The sequence below is a fragment of the Typopeltis vanoorti genome, chromosome 9, assembly GCF_054136105.1.
Source record: "Typopeltis vanoorti isolate ZY-2024b chromosome 9, IOZ_Tvanoo_1.0, whole genome shotgun sequence".
Classification (NCBI taxonomy): domain Eukaryota; kingdom Metazoa; phylum Arthropoda; class Arachnida; order Uropygi; family Thelyphonidae; genus Typopeltis; species Typopeltis vanoorti.
Genome location: NC_143557.1, coordinates 123,222,844 through 123,236,187, shown reverse-complemented (window position 1 = coordinate 123,236,187; position 13,344 = coordinate 123,222,844). Strand labels below are relative to the sequence as shown.

The 13,344-nt window shown below is 39.2% G+C and overlaps 1 protein-coding gene and 1 pseudogene across 4 annotated transcripts in view; one reads left to right on the top strand and one right to left on the bottom strand.

Annotated features, from left to right (window-relative positions):
• Positions 1-13,344, top strand: part of LOC150103495 (putative nuclear transport factor 2) — a 150,685-nt gene that overhangs the window by 111,802 nt on the left and 25,539 nt on the right. The window lies entirely within an intron of this gene.
• On the bottom strand, positions 3,627-3,690 carry LOC150103496 (U2 spliceosomal RNA; annotated as a pseudogene).

The following is a 13,344-nucleotide window of genomic DNA, read 5'->3' as shown; positions in this document are numbered from 1 at the left end:
GTGTTAATGACTCCAAATTTTTGCAAAAGGTGGTGATATTAGTTAGCATGTATATATTGGCCAGTATGTGTCAGTTTGTGGTAAACCATGAAGGATAGACTACCTAAGGGAAGATGTGTGACCAGTGTATCCAGGAACTGGAGCGAGTTCTGATTTTCAATTTTAACAGTAAATAATATGTGCTCATGTTGTCTGTTCAGGTAGCTAAAGAATGTTTAAAGTTTGTCGACTGTGTGGCCAGATAACAAAAACTAATCCACACTGTAGGTTTTCGAGTAAAGGAATCAAGAGCACCTTGCTCAAAATTTTATATACAATTCCTATACATAAAAAAGAACACAAAAGACACATTAAATATAACAATTTTGGCCAAACGGGCCTCTCAGATCATGCTCTCAATGCCCTACACCAAATTGATTGGAAAAGTACCTGCTCTTTACATCATACAAAATCCTGGTATGAACAAAAATTTAAAGAAGCCTGTGAAATTCTGATCAACTGCCCTAATCTCAACAATAATGGTGGCATAAAAATTCCAAGAATTTGAATGGCACATATTCAGCCTATTTGGTTTCCAGCATACTCTGACTTTAGGCTTTAAGCAATTTTCAGCTTTTATTGGAAAGTATTCCATACCAGTTGGTTGGAATTTACATGTATACTTACATAGTTTTATATATAAAATGTTGCTCTCTAGCCCAAATTAATTTTCTAACCTAATAGATAATAATAATAATAATAATAATAGGACTCTAGCTTTGATGTATTATTATTCCTATTATTGTTATTATTATTATTCAGGCTTCCATGGAGTCAAAAGACTCATCGTGGGAGGTCCTTCCTAAGAAACACAAAGTCTATCAAGCCTCATCAAGGTTCACGAGGTAAAGGTTTGTTTTCTTGTCGTAGTTTATAATGTCGCGTATTAGGCTTAGGTTTAAGTGTGTGCTTCTGTTTGGTAATCAAACCACTCGTTTGGTTTGATTGTATTATAAGTGGCATTGTGTTTTTTAGTCTGTTATCTAATATTTTCATGAAGATTTTATAATCGCTGTTTATGAGTGTTATTGGTCTCCAGCTGCTGACCTCATTTTTGTTGTTGTCTTGTTTCGGTATAAAAATTGTCACGCCGTTTTTAAAATCAGCGTATATTTCATTCGTGTCAAGGAAGTTGTTGAATAGCTCTGTTAGTGTTGGTCCCTGTATGTGGAGAAAGGTCTTATAGAATTCGATGGGAATTCCATCTATTCTCGGTGTCTTTTTGTTGTTGAAGGATTTAATCGCTTCAGAGCATTTGTGTAATGTGATGCGTTTGGCTTGGTACATTTGGTGGTGTTCTGGTGCCTGCGGTAAATTATTGCATTCCCATGTTGATGGTTCTTGATTTTCAGTGATTTCTTGTGTGAATAAGTTTGTGTAGTGTTCCTGAAAGATCTGTGCTATTTCTTCGGTAGTTTCAACAATCTTTTCATTTTCGTTCTTTATATTTCTTATAAGGTTGGTGGAGTGTTTGTTGTTCAGCCTTTCGTAAAATGCTGCGTTGTCTGTTTCTTGGAGAAGCCATTTGGCTCTGATTCTCCATTTAAATTTTTTGGTTTCCTCTATGTCTAGTGCCCTGATGTCTTTTTGTATTTTCTTGATTGTGCGGTGGTTCAGTGACCCTGGTGGGGTGTGTCATGAAAATTGTGTCAGTTCCCGATATAACTTTCTTCTTTTTTCTTTTTGTTCAGTTGCCTTGTGTTTTGCTGTGTTTCGGAAGAAATCCGCAGTGAGGGGTTTCATGTCGGCCCACCACTTTTGGATTTCTTCCTGTTCTGTGTGTTTTTCATGCCATATTGTTTCGTATTTAGTTTTTATATCCAAGTCCTGGAGGAGGCTGGTGTTCATTTTCCAGTAACCTGGTCCTGTTTCCATGCCCCCTACCAAAGGTATTTTGGCTTCGACCATCTTGTGGTCGGATACGTGTTCAGTGATGTTCATGTTGATGTGTTGTATGTTTCCATCTCCCGTTGCTAGGGCTGTAGTTGTGTAGTCGCGATAAGAAGGTGTGTCGTTCTGCTTCCCTGTTTGGTGCGTATATATTTACAATTTTGTATGTAATGTTGTCGATTGTCCAGTCAATTGTGATTATTCTTCCCTCTATGTCTCTGCGTATGTTTGTGATGTGTCCTGTTATAGGAGTTTTGCTGTATGAGCAGGAATTATATGTTTCTTTGTTGCATTGTTGTGATTATTAATTCCTGCTTGTTGGTGTTTTTGAAACCCTGTACATTCAATGTTGCTATGTTGATCGTTGCTGCCATGTTGGTTATTTAGTGTGATCGTATGTCAATATTGAATCTTCCCAGGCGTTGCGTACTGCTGTTACCATGTTTCGGTGTAAGTTTACACCCAAAAATTGGCATGCCTTGTTGATGTCATCCTCTAAGGATAAGTGTTCCAATGGGATGATTTGTTTTCCCCATTCGAGAAAGGGTCGACATGGAACATCATTTTCGATCGGATATGTTAAGTGTGGTACACCAGATTTTGTTTTTGCGTTTTTAAAGGCTTCATCTCTGAGTTGAAAAACAATTTGTTTTTTCACAATAACTTCTGGTGTTGTATTTTTTTTGTTTTCGTGATCGTGAATGCGTAGTTTGTGTGTCTGTGTCTGATTGCACAGCTATTGGGATTTTAGTTCCCTTTTGTTGTGGCTCTTGTGTTTCTTTTGCTGCTACTTCCAGAGTGTTGCTTCTCAGGTGAATTTTCCTCTGTTTCTACAGCTTCTATGGTTACTGGTGGTTTCTCATTCATGGTTTTTTCCATTTTCCTTCGGGGACATGCTGTACTAAGATGGTCTTTCGAACTACACCGTGTGCACTGCAATGCTACCCCGGCGTAGCTCATGACCAGTTTCCAGCCAGCCACTACTAATATATTAAGGACTGGTGTTTCCATAGTCATGGAAATAATCATATTCCCAATTAATATGCTTGGAAAGTCTTTGACAGTTTGTCTGGTTATGCTGATCTCTTTTCCATAGATACTAAGCGCTTCCTTGATCCACAGATCTTGAAGCTCTGTGGGTACTCTTTGGACACGAATGATTTTCCGTGGCAGTCCCACTGTGTTGGAAATGATTTTTTGCCCATTGAAATCAAATCCTTCGAGAAGGGTATCTCTTGATTTGCAGCTTTTCATTGTTATTTGGAACCTATTTCCCGGGAAGTAGGTTATCCAAATCACTTCCTTTTCATCAACTGATTCGTCTTGAAGAATTTGAAACTAGATTGTGTTAGGGCGGGTAAACAATGGTGGGGCCATATTTTGTTATGGGTGTCTTAACCCTAAAATACTAGGTGCTGTGGGTGTTCCTGTTCTGTGTTGGGGGAGGGAATGTAGTGTTCCCCACCAAAAAATTAATAAAAGAGTAAAAGTCTCACCATAGGTTCCTCTTCTTTTACTGGAACAGGGTCAGGAAATATCTTCAGCACGTATGTATCCTCGAGCAGGACAGATGCTACCCTTTAACGAGGATCAGGCAGTCCGGTCTGGACTGGAACCCTGGAGCTGGCAAACTCTTCAAGAACAGATGCTACTATCTCGATTAGCCTCGGAGCTCTCCCTGGGGGCCGCGACGACGAAAAGCGTATTCCGAAAAATCACAGATACTACACTTTGATCTTAGCCAAAAGGCCGAGAAGCGATGGCGGTCATTGGTCAGAAAAAAGGGGGTCCTCGCCAGGGATGACCGCACGTTTGGGGTGTGGTCTCCTTTCGTCAGAAAACATCAGGCCTCACCTCCAGAAGACAGTTCTTTTGTTGCTCTGATCAGTAGAGGAAGCAGGCTCAACCCGGGTCCGAAAGTTGCCCGCATTGCGTGGAAGCCTGTGGCTTCTTTCGTTGCTCTGACCTGTAGAGGTAGTGATGCACATGAAGCCCTTCTTATTAGAAGGTTAGCTTCTAGTAGCCATTCGTTCAGGAACAGATGCTATATCTATAGCAAAATACCACTTTTGCGGACACCAAATCAACCCTCATGACACTTCCTCCCACTCCTTATCGTTTTCCCATCCAGCAGAGGAAGTGGGCTCAACCCAAGTCCTAAATTTCCCCACACGTTTTTCAATGAAAAGGCTCTCTGATCAGTACAGGAATCGACCCGGGTCCTAACATTCCACCCACATGGAAGCCTGCGGCTTCTAAAGTTGCTCTGATCTGTAGATGTGGGGGGGGGGGTTTGCAATAGAAGCCCTTCTTATTAGAAGCCAACAGATATCACTTTCTTGGAAGAAACACTAGTCATCACCTGCAGAATACGGTTCATTGCTGTGTTAGTAGGGGAAGCGGGCTCGACCCAGGTCCTAAAGCTCCAAACACGCGTTTGGCGATCAAAAGGCTCTCTGATCAGTAGAGGAAGTGGGCTGGGTCCTAACGTTCCACTCGCATGGAAGCCTGCAGCTTCTAAAGTTGCTCTGATCTGTAGAGGTGGTGATGCAAGTGAAGCCATCCTTATTAGAAGCCAACAGATATTACACTACAGCAAAACAGTGACTATACAATTGCAATAGAAGCTCTTCTTGTTAGAAGCCATTCGTTCATGAACACATATTACACTAGAGAAAAAGAAGAAAAAATCCCCTTGCAATCCACGGACAATGTCATTGATATAAAGGTTAAACAATATAGGTTTAACCTTTATATGGAAACTGTGGAACCCCACTTGTAACTTTCTGCCTCTTTGACATTGCTCCACCATACACAACTCTCTGATACCTATCAGACAGCCAATCCGGAATCCAGTTGACCAATCTGACATCCAGACCTATGTGCTGCAACTTAAATATCAGCTTATCATGTGGCACCCTATCAAATGCCTTTGCTAAGTCTAGGAAAATGGCAGTATATGCCTTTCCCTCATCGTAACTTTTAACTTGCTCTTGTAACTTTATCATAAAAAGCTAGCATATTGCTAAAACAAAGAGCACCCCTTCACAAATCCATGTTGACTCTCACTGATAACATTACCCTCATCTGCCCAATGCTGTATATGGTCCCTCACTACTTTCTCCAAGATCTTGCTAACTATTGATGACACACAAACTGGCCTATAATTAGGCACTTCCAGTCTGCTACTACCCTTATGCAATGGCACTATCTTACCTTCCTTCCATTCCATGGGCACCTTTCCCGCAGCCAGACTTTAGCTGAAGTAACTAGAACAGGATTAAGTATGAGAGAGAGTCTCTGGTGACTGATGAAGTAATAAATAGTATGGAAGTGATTGGGAGGCAACAGAATGAAAGTACGAGGTCTAGAAGAAACGAGATGTCGTGAGAGTGAGGGAGTAAGTAAAAGAGCATTGAGTAATGAAACTGGGAGAGTCATGCTGAATAGCGTAGAATAGGGTTTCTCAAACTGTGTTCCACAGAACACTGGTGTTCCATGGAAGGTGAATGGGTGTTCCACGAGAAGTTCTGGAATTTGTCATTTTAGTTTTCTAAGCTTTCGTGAATAAATATTTTATTATTATTATTATTATTACCCCAAGACCTCATGGAGTCAAAGACTCATCTGGGAGGTCCTTTTATCACACACACACACATCTCATCATACCGAGCCTTAAACACACTCAAACTCCTTGCAGACACCACACTCTCAGGCAAGGCATTCCAATCATTCACAACTCTTATAGTGGAGTATAGTATAATTTTATAGTAGAAATATTCTGAGGAGAATGATATTCGTGAATATGTCGAAAAGTTCAGACCCAGAACGCCTAATAATATCTGTGTATCGTTAATTTTCACACATCGAAACCTTTCAATATTTGGGAAATTGAATACCGCTGTTTATAATGGGTCATAAAAATTGCCTGCAAGCGGATTATAACAATGGTGGGATATCATCTGTTCTCAAAACTGAACGAAATAACACCTGTGTTGCAAATTTAGTGACCAATCAGCAAGGAAGTATAAAGAAAATTTTTCCACTGAAATTGAAGATCAAGGTAGTCCGTATCTGGTTCTCAGATCTGGTAATACTGAATACTTTCTTCGCAAGTTCGTATTGCAGTGTGTAAGTGCTTGTTCTGAAACCGGATTGCTGTGATTTTTTTAAAAGTAATAGAAATACAGATTTAAATTCTAATATGAATAAGAGACAAGGCACTTTGTTTAATTTTGGTATTAAGAAATCTCTTATTGAAGTGTTTGTGATGGAACAGATAGTGAGTCATCCACCTCAAGCCTACAAAGCTCTCCAGGATGTACAAAAGGAGGGGAAAAACTATCAGCACACAGGAGAAAAAGTCTGCTTTCACTCGTAAGTACTTATAATAATATTATTAATATATTCGATGATCAGAATAGGATATGTCAATGAAAATCGGCACAAATTAATTTAATGATGGTTTATTGATGCTTTAATTAAATCAATTAAAGTAATTAACATCATCAATTAAATTACATTTTAATTGATGTTTAATTAATTATCAATTATTAATTAATAATAATCAGCTAAATTACCAATTAATTAATACATTACAAAATAACCAAGGTGTTCCATGAAAATTTCAGGAGTTGTGAAGTGTTCCGTCGTAGAAAAAAGTGTGAGAAAGTGTGGCTTAGAAAATGAGGTCATGAGTGACGCTTGTTTGGACTCGAATAAAGTTATGAGTGATAAAATATATGGTGATGCTATGATTAAGAGTATGGAGAGCGGTATGCCTGAGGAATTCTTGGCTGGTGGAACAATGCATAGAGTGGCTTTAGCAATAAAGAGAGGGCATGATGCAGAAAAGATGATGGTTATGGCTACAAATGATCTGAGTGGTAGTATAAATCAGGTAGCAAAAGATTTAAGAACATTGTTAGATATCGTGAAGAAGAAAAGTGTCAATGGGAGAATAGTATGTGTACTGCCACGTTTTGACAATTACGATTAAGTAGACGAGTGATGATAATGAATGATGTCATTGTAAGAATGTGCAAAAAAGAGCTCTGGAATTTGTTGATGTCTTGAGTGTTTGAAGGAAAAAGACAGCTGTATGCAAGAGATGGATTGCATCTGAACATGGAAGGTCATAAGCGATTGAAGAAGTTACTGTTTTCAACAAGTTGAAGTAATTGGGCAGGGAAACTATAATTGAAAAGGTTGAGTGTAAGAGGGAGAAACTTAAGCAGTGATTGTATATTTGTTGATCCTTATTCACAGAATAAATTGCAGAATAGAGTGGATAAAAATCAGCATGGGACTACTGTAATTAGTGACATGTATATCGGTTCTAAAGCTGGTACAAAAACTAAAGGGAATCTGCAATTTTTGTATACCAATGCAAGAAGCATTCGAAATAAGAGGGAAGAATTTTTGGCATTAGTCAGTGCAATCTCACCAAAACTTGTAGGCATTAGTGAAACTTGGCTGTCAGCAGAAGATGTGATCACTGGAATTGAATATGATGGGTACAGTATTTTCAAGGAGGATAGAGAAGATAGAACAGGGGGGAGGAGTACTGTTGATGGTAGCTGATGAGTTGCAGCTAAAGAAAGTAGTATATCAAGATGATAGACATGTGAATGATAGTTCATAATATAATAAATTTAGTTTAATCATTTATCCAAGTGTGAGCAAATAAAGTTTGCACCTGAAAGTATCAGGACTGGGGTAAGGTTGTACAACACTGGACAACTCATTGTAAAGGTGGAGCAAGCTTACATCACTCCTATCTCAGTATGTCCCATAATGCAAAACACATCTCCTTGCAGATATGTATAATGTTAGGCATTAAGGCAATGGCCACTACCCAGGCTAGTTTCGACCTTTATTGAGGTCTCTTCAGTGGGAGCCAGGCCCAGATGTGGAGATACCAGTCCTTATAGTCCTTATAAGGACTGGCTTAAAGGGGCGAAGCAAGAATGCTTTTTATCTTCCCAGTTATCTGTAGAGGACATGAAGCTATTAAAGCTCTGATCATGGCAGGAGGATAACAGCAATAGCCGAGCCTCAGTTAGGACTTCATTGGCTACAGCATTGCCATCCATTACCCTCCAAGGGTATTAATCACCACATCTCACGGTTGATTCTCCCTCCACCAGGCAGAAGCAATAGCAAGGTCATCTCTACCTATAGGAGTTGCCAAACGGTGTGCCACCTCTTTTATTAAATTACTCTGGATTTAGAGAAAGATGTTGAAAATTTATTTTTCACTTGGTTACACTATAATAAATTTAGTTTAATCCTTTATTTGTTCTCACACTTGGATAAAGGACTAAACTAAATTTATTATAGTCTAACCAAGTGAAAAATAAACTTTCAACATCTTTGAATGATAGTTCATTTGAGGTGGTCTGGTGTGAAATAGTGACCAATGCAACCAAATATACAGTTGGTTGCTGCTGTAGGCCAGGGGGCGATATTCATGCATCAGCAAATTAGGGCAATGAGTGCAGCATTAGTGATTATTATGAGGGATTTTAATTATGGTGATATCAATTGAAAGGAGGAAATATCATGTGGTAAAAAGGAAATGGAATTCATATATTTTCTACGAGATAATTACTTGAAACAGCACATAACTGAAGGGAAACGTGGTGTAAGAGTGTTTGACCTGGTCATTGGTTCAGAGGATATATTCATAAGTAAGGTGTCCTCGTTACCTCCAATTGGTGAGAGCGATCATGTAGTATTGACTTGGGAAGTTGCAAAATTTGTGGATTTCTCTCCTAAGAAGGGGTAGATACAGAACTACAGGTTAGGCAATTATAACAAGCTTCTTTTCAATATATATATAAATGAAATATTAACAATCTGGAAACAGCATAACCCATTTGGTATACAAATGACCCCGCAAATGAAGATAGATACACTATTTGCAGATGATCAAATAGTATTAGTTACATCAGAAGATGACTTACAAAGATCATTAAAATCATTAAATGATATCTCAAAGCAATATAATATGACAATATCCAAAGAAAAAACTAAAATAATGGCATTCAAAGGAGAAAACCCAATAAGAAGTAAAATAGTGACAGATAATAAAATACTAGAACAAGTAAACACTTTCAGATACTTGGGATGTGATCTATCATACGAAGAAGAAAAAGACATAGACACTAAAATATCAAACTTTGTCAAAGTAAATGGCATAATAAACAATATATTTAAGCCATCCCTGGTACAAATACACACTAGAATCAGACTATATAATGTCTTGTCAAAACCAACTCTACTATACGGAAGCAAAACATGGACCATGAAAAGGAAAGATGAAAAATGAATTCAAACAGCAGAAATGAAGTTCCTCAGAAAAACAGCTGGATATACCAAGTGGGACCACAAAACAAATGAAGAAATCTTACAATCCCTGAAAATAAAACCAATTAATTACTACATAAAACAGTATAAACAAAAATGGCTAGAACATTTAAATCGAATGGACAACAGCAGACTACCAAAAATATTATACAGATACAAAATAAGTGGAAAAAGAAGAATCGGAAGACCAAGAATGAGATGGCATGAAACCGGAACAGGCCACATGGCCTATATTCCATGTTAGGAAGAAGAAGAAGAAGAACTAGCTTCGGAGTGAGCTTGCAGCCATCCCATGGGAGAACATATTTCAGGGGAAAGATGTTAGCAGTGCATGGAATAAAATCAGCGGGTATATGAGGAAGGCAATATCAGATTGTGTCCCCATGGTCAGGAAGACAAACAAGGTAGGCGTTAGATGGATGAGTAGTAGTATCAAGCTTGATCTGCAAAAAAAGAAAATGTTATGGAGAATTTACAAGAAGAAAGCCAATCAGTACATCCATGAGCAGTACAAGGCTCAAGCAAGGAAGGTTACCAGCATAGTAAGAAAAGCTAAATCAGATTATGAAAAGACCTTAACCAAGGAGATCAAGGGTAATCCCAAAGAGTTCTTCACTATGTGGCAAGTAAAAGGAAGGATAATTTTAGGGTGCTGATGGTACTGAGGTGACAAATTCAAATATAATAGTAGAATTACTGAGTGATCACTTTTCAAAAGTCTATCACCCAGGTGAGGATATCTCTGTGCCTGTAGCAATAACCAATGTGCGAATTGAAGTTAAGAAATCAGAGGTACTTAGTATATTGCAAAATTTAAATGCAAACACTGCTGTAGGTTTATTATTATTATTATTATTATTCAGGCCTCCAAGGAGTCAAAAGACTCATCGAGGGAGGTCCTTCCTGAGACATAAAGTCTGTCAAGACTCACTGAGGGGAGGTCCCCCCCCCCTGAGAAACACAAAGTCTATCATACCACTCTTTAAACTCACTGACCGTTCTCGCTCCCACCACTCCATCAGGCAATGCATTCCACGGCTCAACCACCCTCCACACAAAGAAACCACTCCTTACCCTCTTGCTCACAATTTCCTTTCGTAACTTCCAGGGATGGCCTCTTGTCATCACTCCTTCCCGCTGATCAACCAAGCGAAAGAACTCCCCAGTGTCAACCCTGTAACCACCTCTCAACAGTTTAAAAGTCTCAATCATATCACCTCTCCTTCTTCTATCCACCAAACTCTGCAGTCCACATTCTCTCAGCCGATCCTCATAACTATCCTTGTACAGTCCTGAAACCATCTTTGTCATCCGTCTTTGTATCCTTTCCACAGTTAATTTATCCCCTTCAAATCCTGGGGACCAAATCCGAGAACAATAGTCTAAGTGTGGTGTGACCAGAGATAAAAGAGAGAACTCTTTTATCTCTGCAGGTCAGTGTCCTTCTCATAATTGCAGCAATCCTCTGTGTTACCTTTGCCACCTTTGCAATATGTCCCCTAAATTTCAGGTTTCTATCAATCATCAACTCCAGATCTCTTGTCTCCCCTACTTCCTCCAGTATAACTCCTCCCATAGAGTATGCATCATCCCATCGATGTTTCCCAAACCTCAAGACCTTACATTTTGCTGCATTAAACTGACAACCCCATTCATTTGCCCATATATCTAGCTTATTTAAATCCTCTTGCAGGGCTACCACATCTGCACTATTACTAATAATCCTTCCCAGCTTCGCATCATCTGCAAACAACTGAATATCCCCGTGCAATCCACTGGCTATGTCATTGATATAAAGGTTAAACAATATAGGTCCTAGTACTGAGCCCTGTGGGACCCCACTTGTAACCCTCTGCCTCCTGGAAACTGCTCCACCATACACAACTCTCTGATACCTATCAGACAGCCAATCCTGAATCCAGTTGACCAACCTGACATCCAGACCCATGTGCTGCAACTTAAATATCAGCTTATCATGTGGCACCCTGTCAAATGCCTTCGCCAAGTCTAAGAAAATTGCAGTATATGCCTTTCCCTCATCTAATGTTCTTGTAACTTTATTATAAAAGGCTAGCATATTGCTAAAACAAGAGCGTCCTTTCACAAATCCATGTTGATTCTCACAGATAACATTACCCTCATCTGCCCAATGCTGTACACGGTCCCTCACTACTTTCTCCAAGATCTTAACAACTACTGATGACACACAGACTGGCCTATAATTAGACACTTCCAGTCTGTTACCACCCTTATGCAATGGCACTATCTTACCTTCCTTCCATTCCCTGGGCACCTTTGCCAAACCCAGGCTTTCACTGAAAAGCCACGTTAAAGGTACTGTCAATTCCCTAGCACATTCTCTTAAAACTCGTGGCGAAATACCATCCAGTCCCACAGCTTTACTGTGGGACTGGATGGTATTTAGATGGAATATCAGCTCAGGTGTTGCGTGACCGTGTAAAGGAATTGTCAATGCCTCTTACTTGGTTATTTAACTTAAGTTTGAACTCTGGTATGTCCCTAGGGAGTAGAAGGAAGGCAAAATAGTTCCTTTGCATAAAGGTGGCTCTAAAACTGCGGTAATTAATTTCAGGCCAATCACCATCTAAGGAACGGTGGTAAAAGTATTGGAAAAGTTGGTTAAAGACAAAATTCAAGAATGGGTGGATCAGAATATTGTACTCTATAGGGGCAAACATGGTTTTGTTAAAGGTAGATCCTGCCTTAGCAATCTATTAACTTTTCATAATGAATGACATCTGAGTTGGACAAAGGAACTGGCTACACAGTGGTACTTCTGGATTTTGCTGAGGCTTTTGACAGGATACCCCATGGAACACTGTTACGCAAATTGGAGCAGATGGGAATGGATACTAATCTGGTGATATGGATGAGAGAATAGCTCAGGGAGAGATACCAGAAGGCAGCGTATGGTGGAGCAGAGTCCAGAATGAGGCAGGTGACCAGTGGAGTGCCTCAGAGCTGTGTTTGGGCCATTGTTGTTTAATTTGTACATAAATGATATAGGAAATGGCTTACAGGGAGATATTCAGTTGTTTGCTGATGATGCAAAGTTGGGTAGCACAATAAAAAATCAAGCTGATGTTTTTTGTTTGCAGGATGATTTAAATAAGCTGGTAGAATGGGCAAAAGATAATGGATATCAGTTCAATATGGAAAAGTATAAAGTTATGCATTTTGGGATTAAAAGATTACCAGCTGTGTACTACATTGATGGAACGGTACTCCAAGTAATTGATGAAGCTAGGGACTTAGGAGTGTTGGTGGATAGGGAGATGAAGTTCAGAGCTAATATTGCTAAGGTGTCCAAGATTGTACATAGGATTACTTGGTTATTGAGGAACACACTAACATCCAGAGATAAAGAGGTTATTATTCCCCTTTACAAAGCGTTGATACTTCCACATTTGGATTACTGTGCTCAGGTCTGGTCACCTGGATTCCTTGGAGATGACGAGGTTTTGGAGAGGGTTCAGAGGAGAGTGACGAAGTTGGTGAGTGATGTAAAAAATGCTCCCTACCTTGATAGATTGAGAGCTTGTGGATTGCAGAGGTTGATTGATAGGCAAAGAAGAGGGAAAATGATAGAAAAATTTAAATTACTAAAAGTTTTTTATAAGATTGATGCAGAGGTAATGTTTCAGCTCTGTGATAGTGATGGAAGAATAAGAGGTCATCCCTGGAAATTAAGGAAAAGTGTGGTTAACAAGGGTGTGAGAATGAGGTTTTTTGCCTGGAGGGTGGTGAATGAGTGGAATGCATTGCCTGACTCAGTTATGAGTTCTTCGTCTGTAAATAAATTCAAGAAGAGGTATGATAGATATTGTTTTGATAGGTTGGGTCTCCCACGATAAATTTACTGACTCCATGGAGATACCTGTAATAATAACATTAATAATTAACTTAGAATATCACCTTTGATCTCCTATGGCTTAAAATTTCTTTGCCACATTTTGTTTCATTCATCTGCTGCCTCTACCATTGGGAGAATTCTGAAAAATGATTTTCAGAATTCTCCCAATT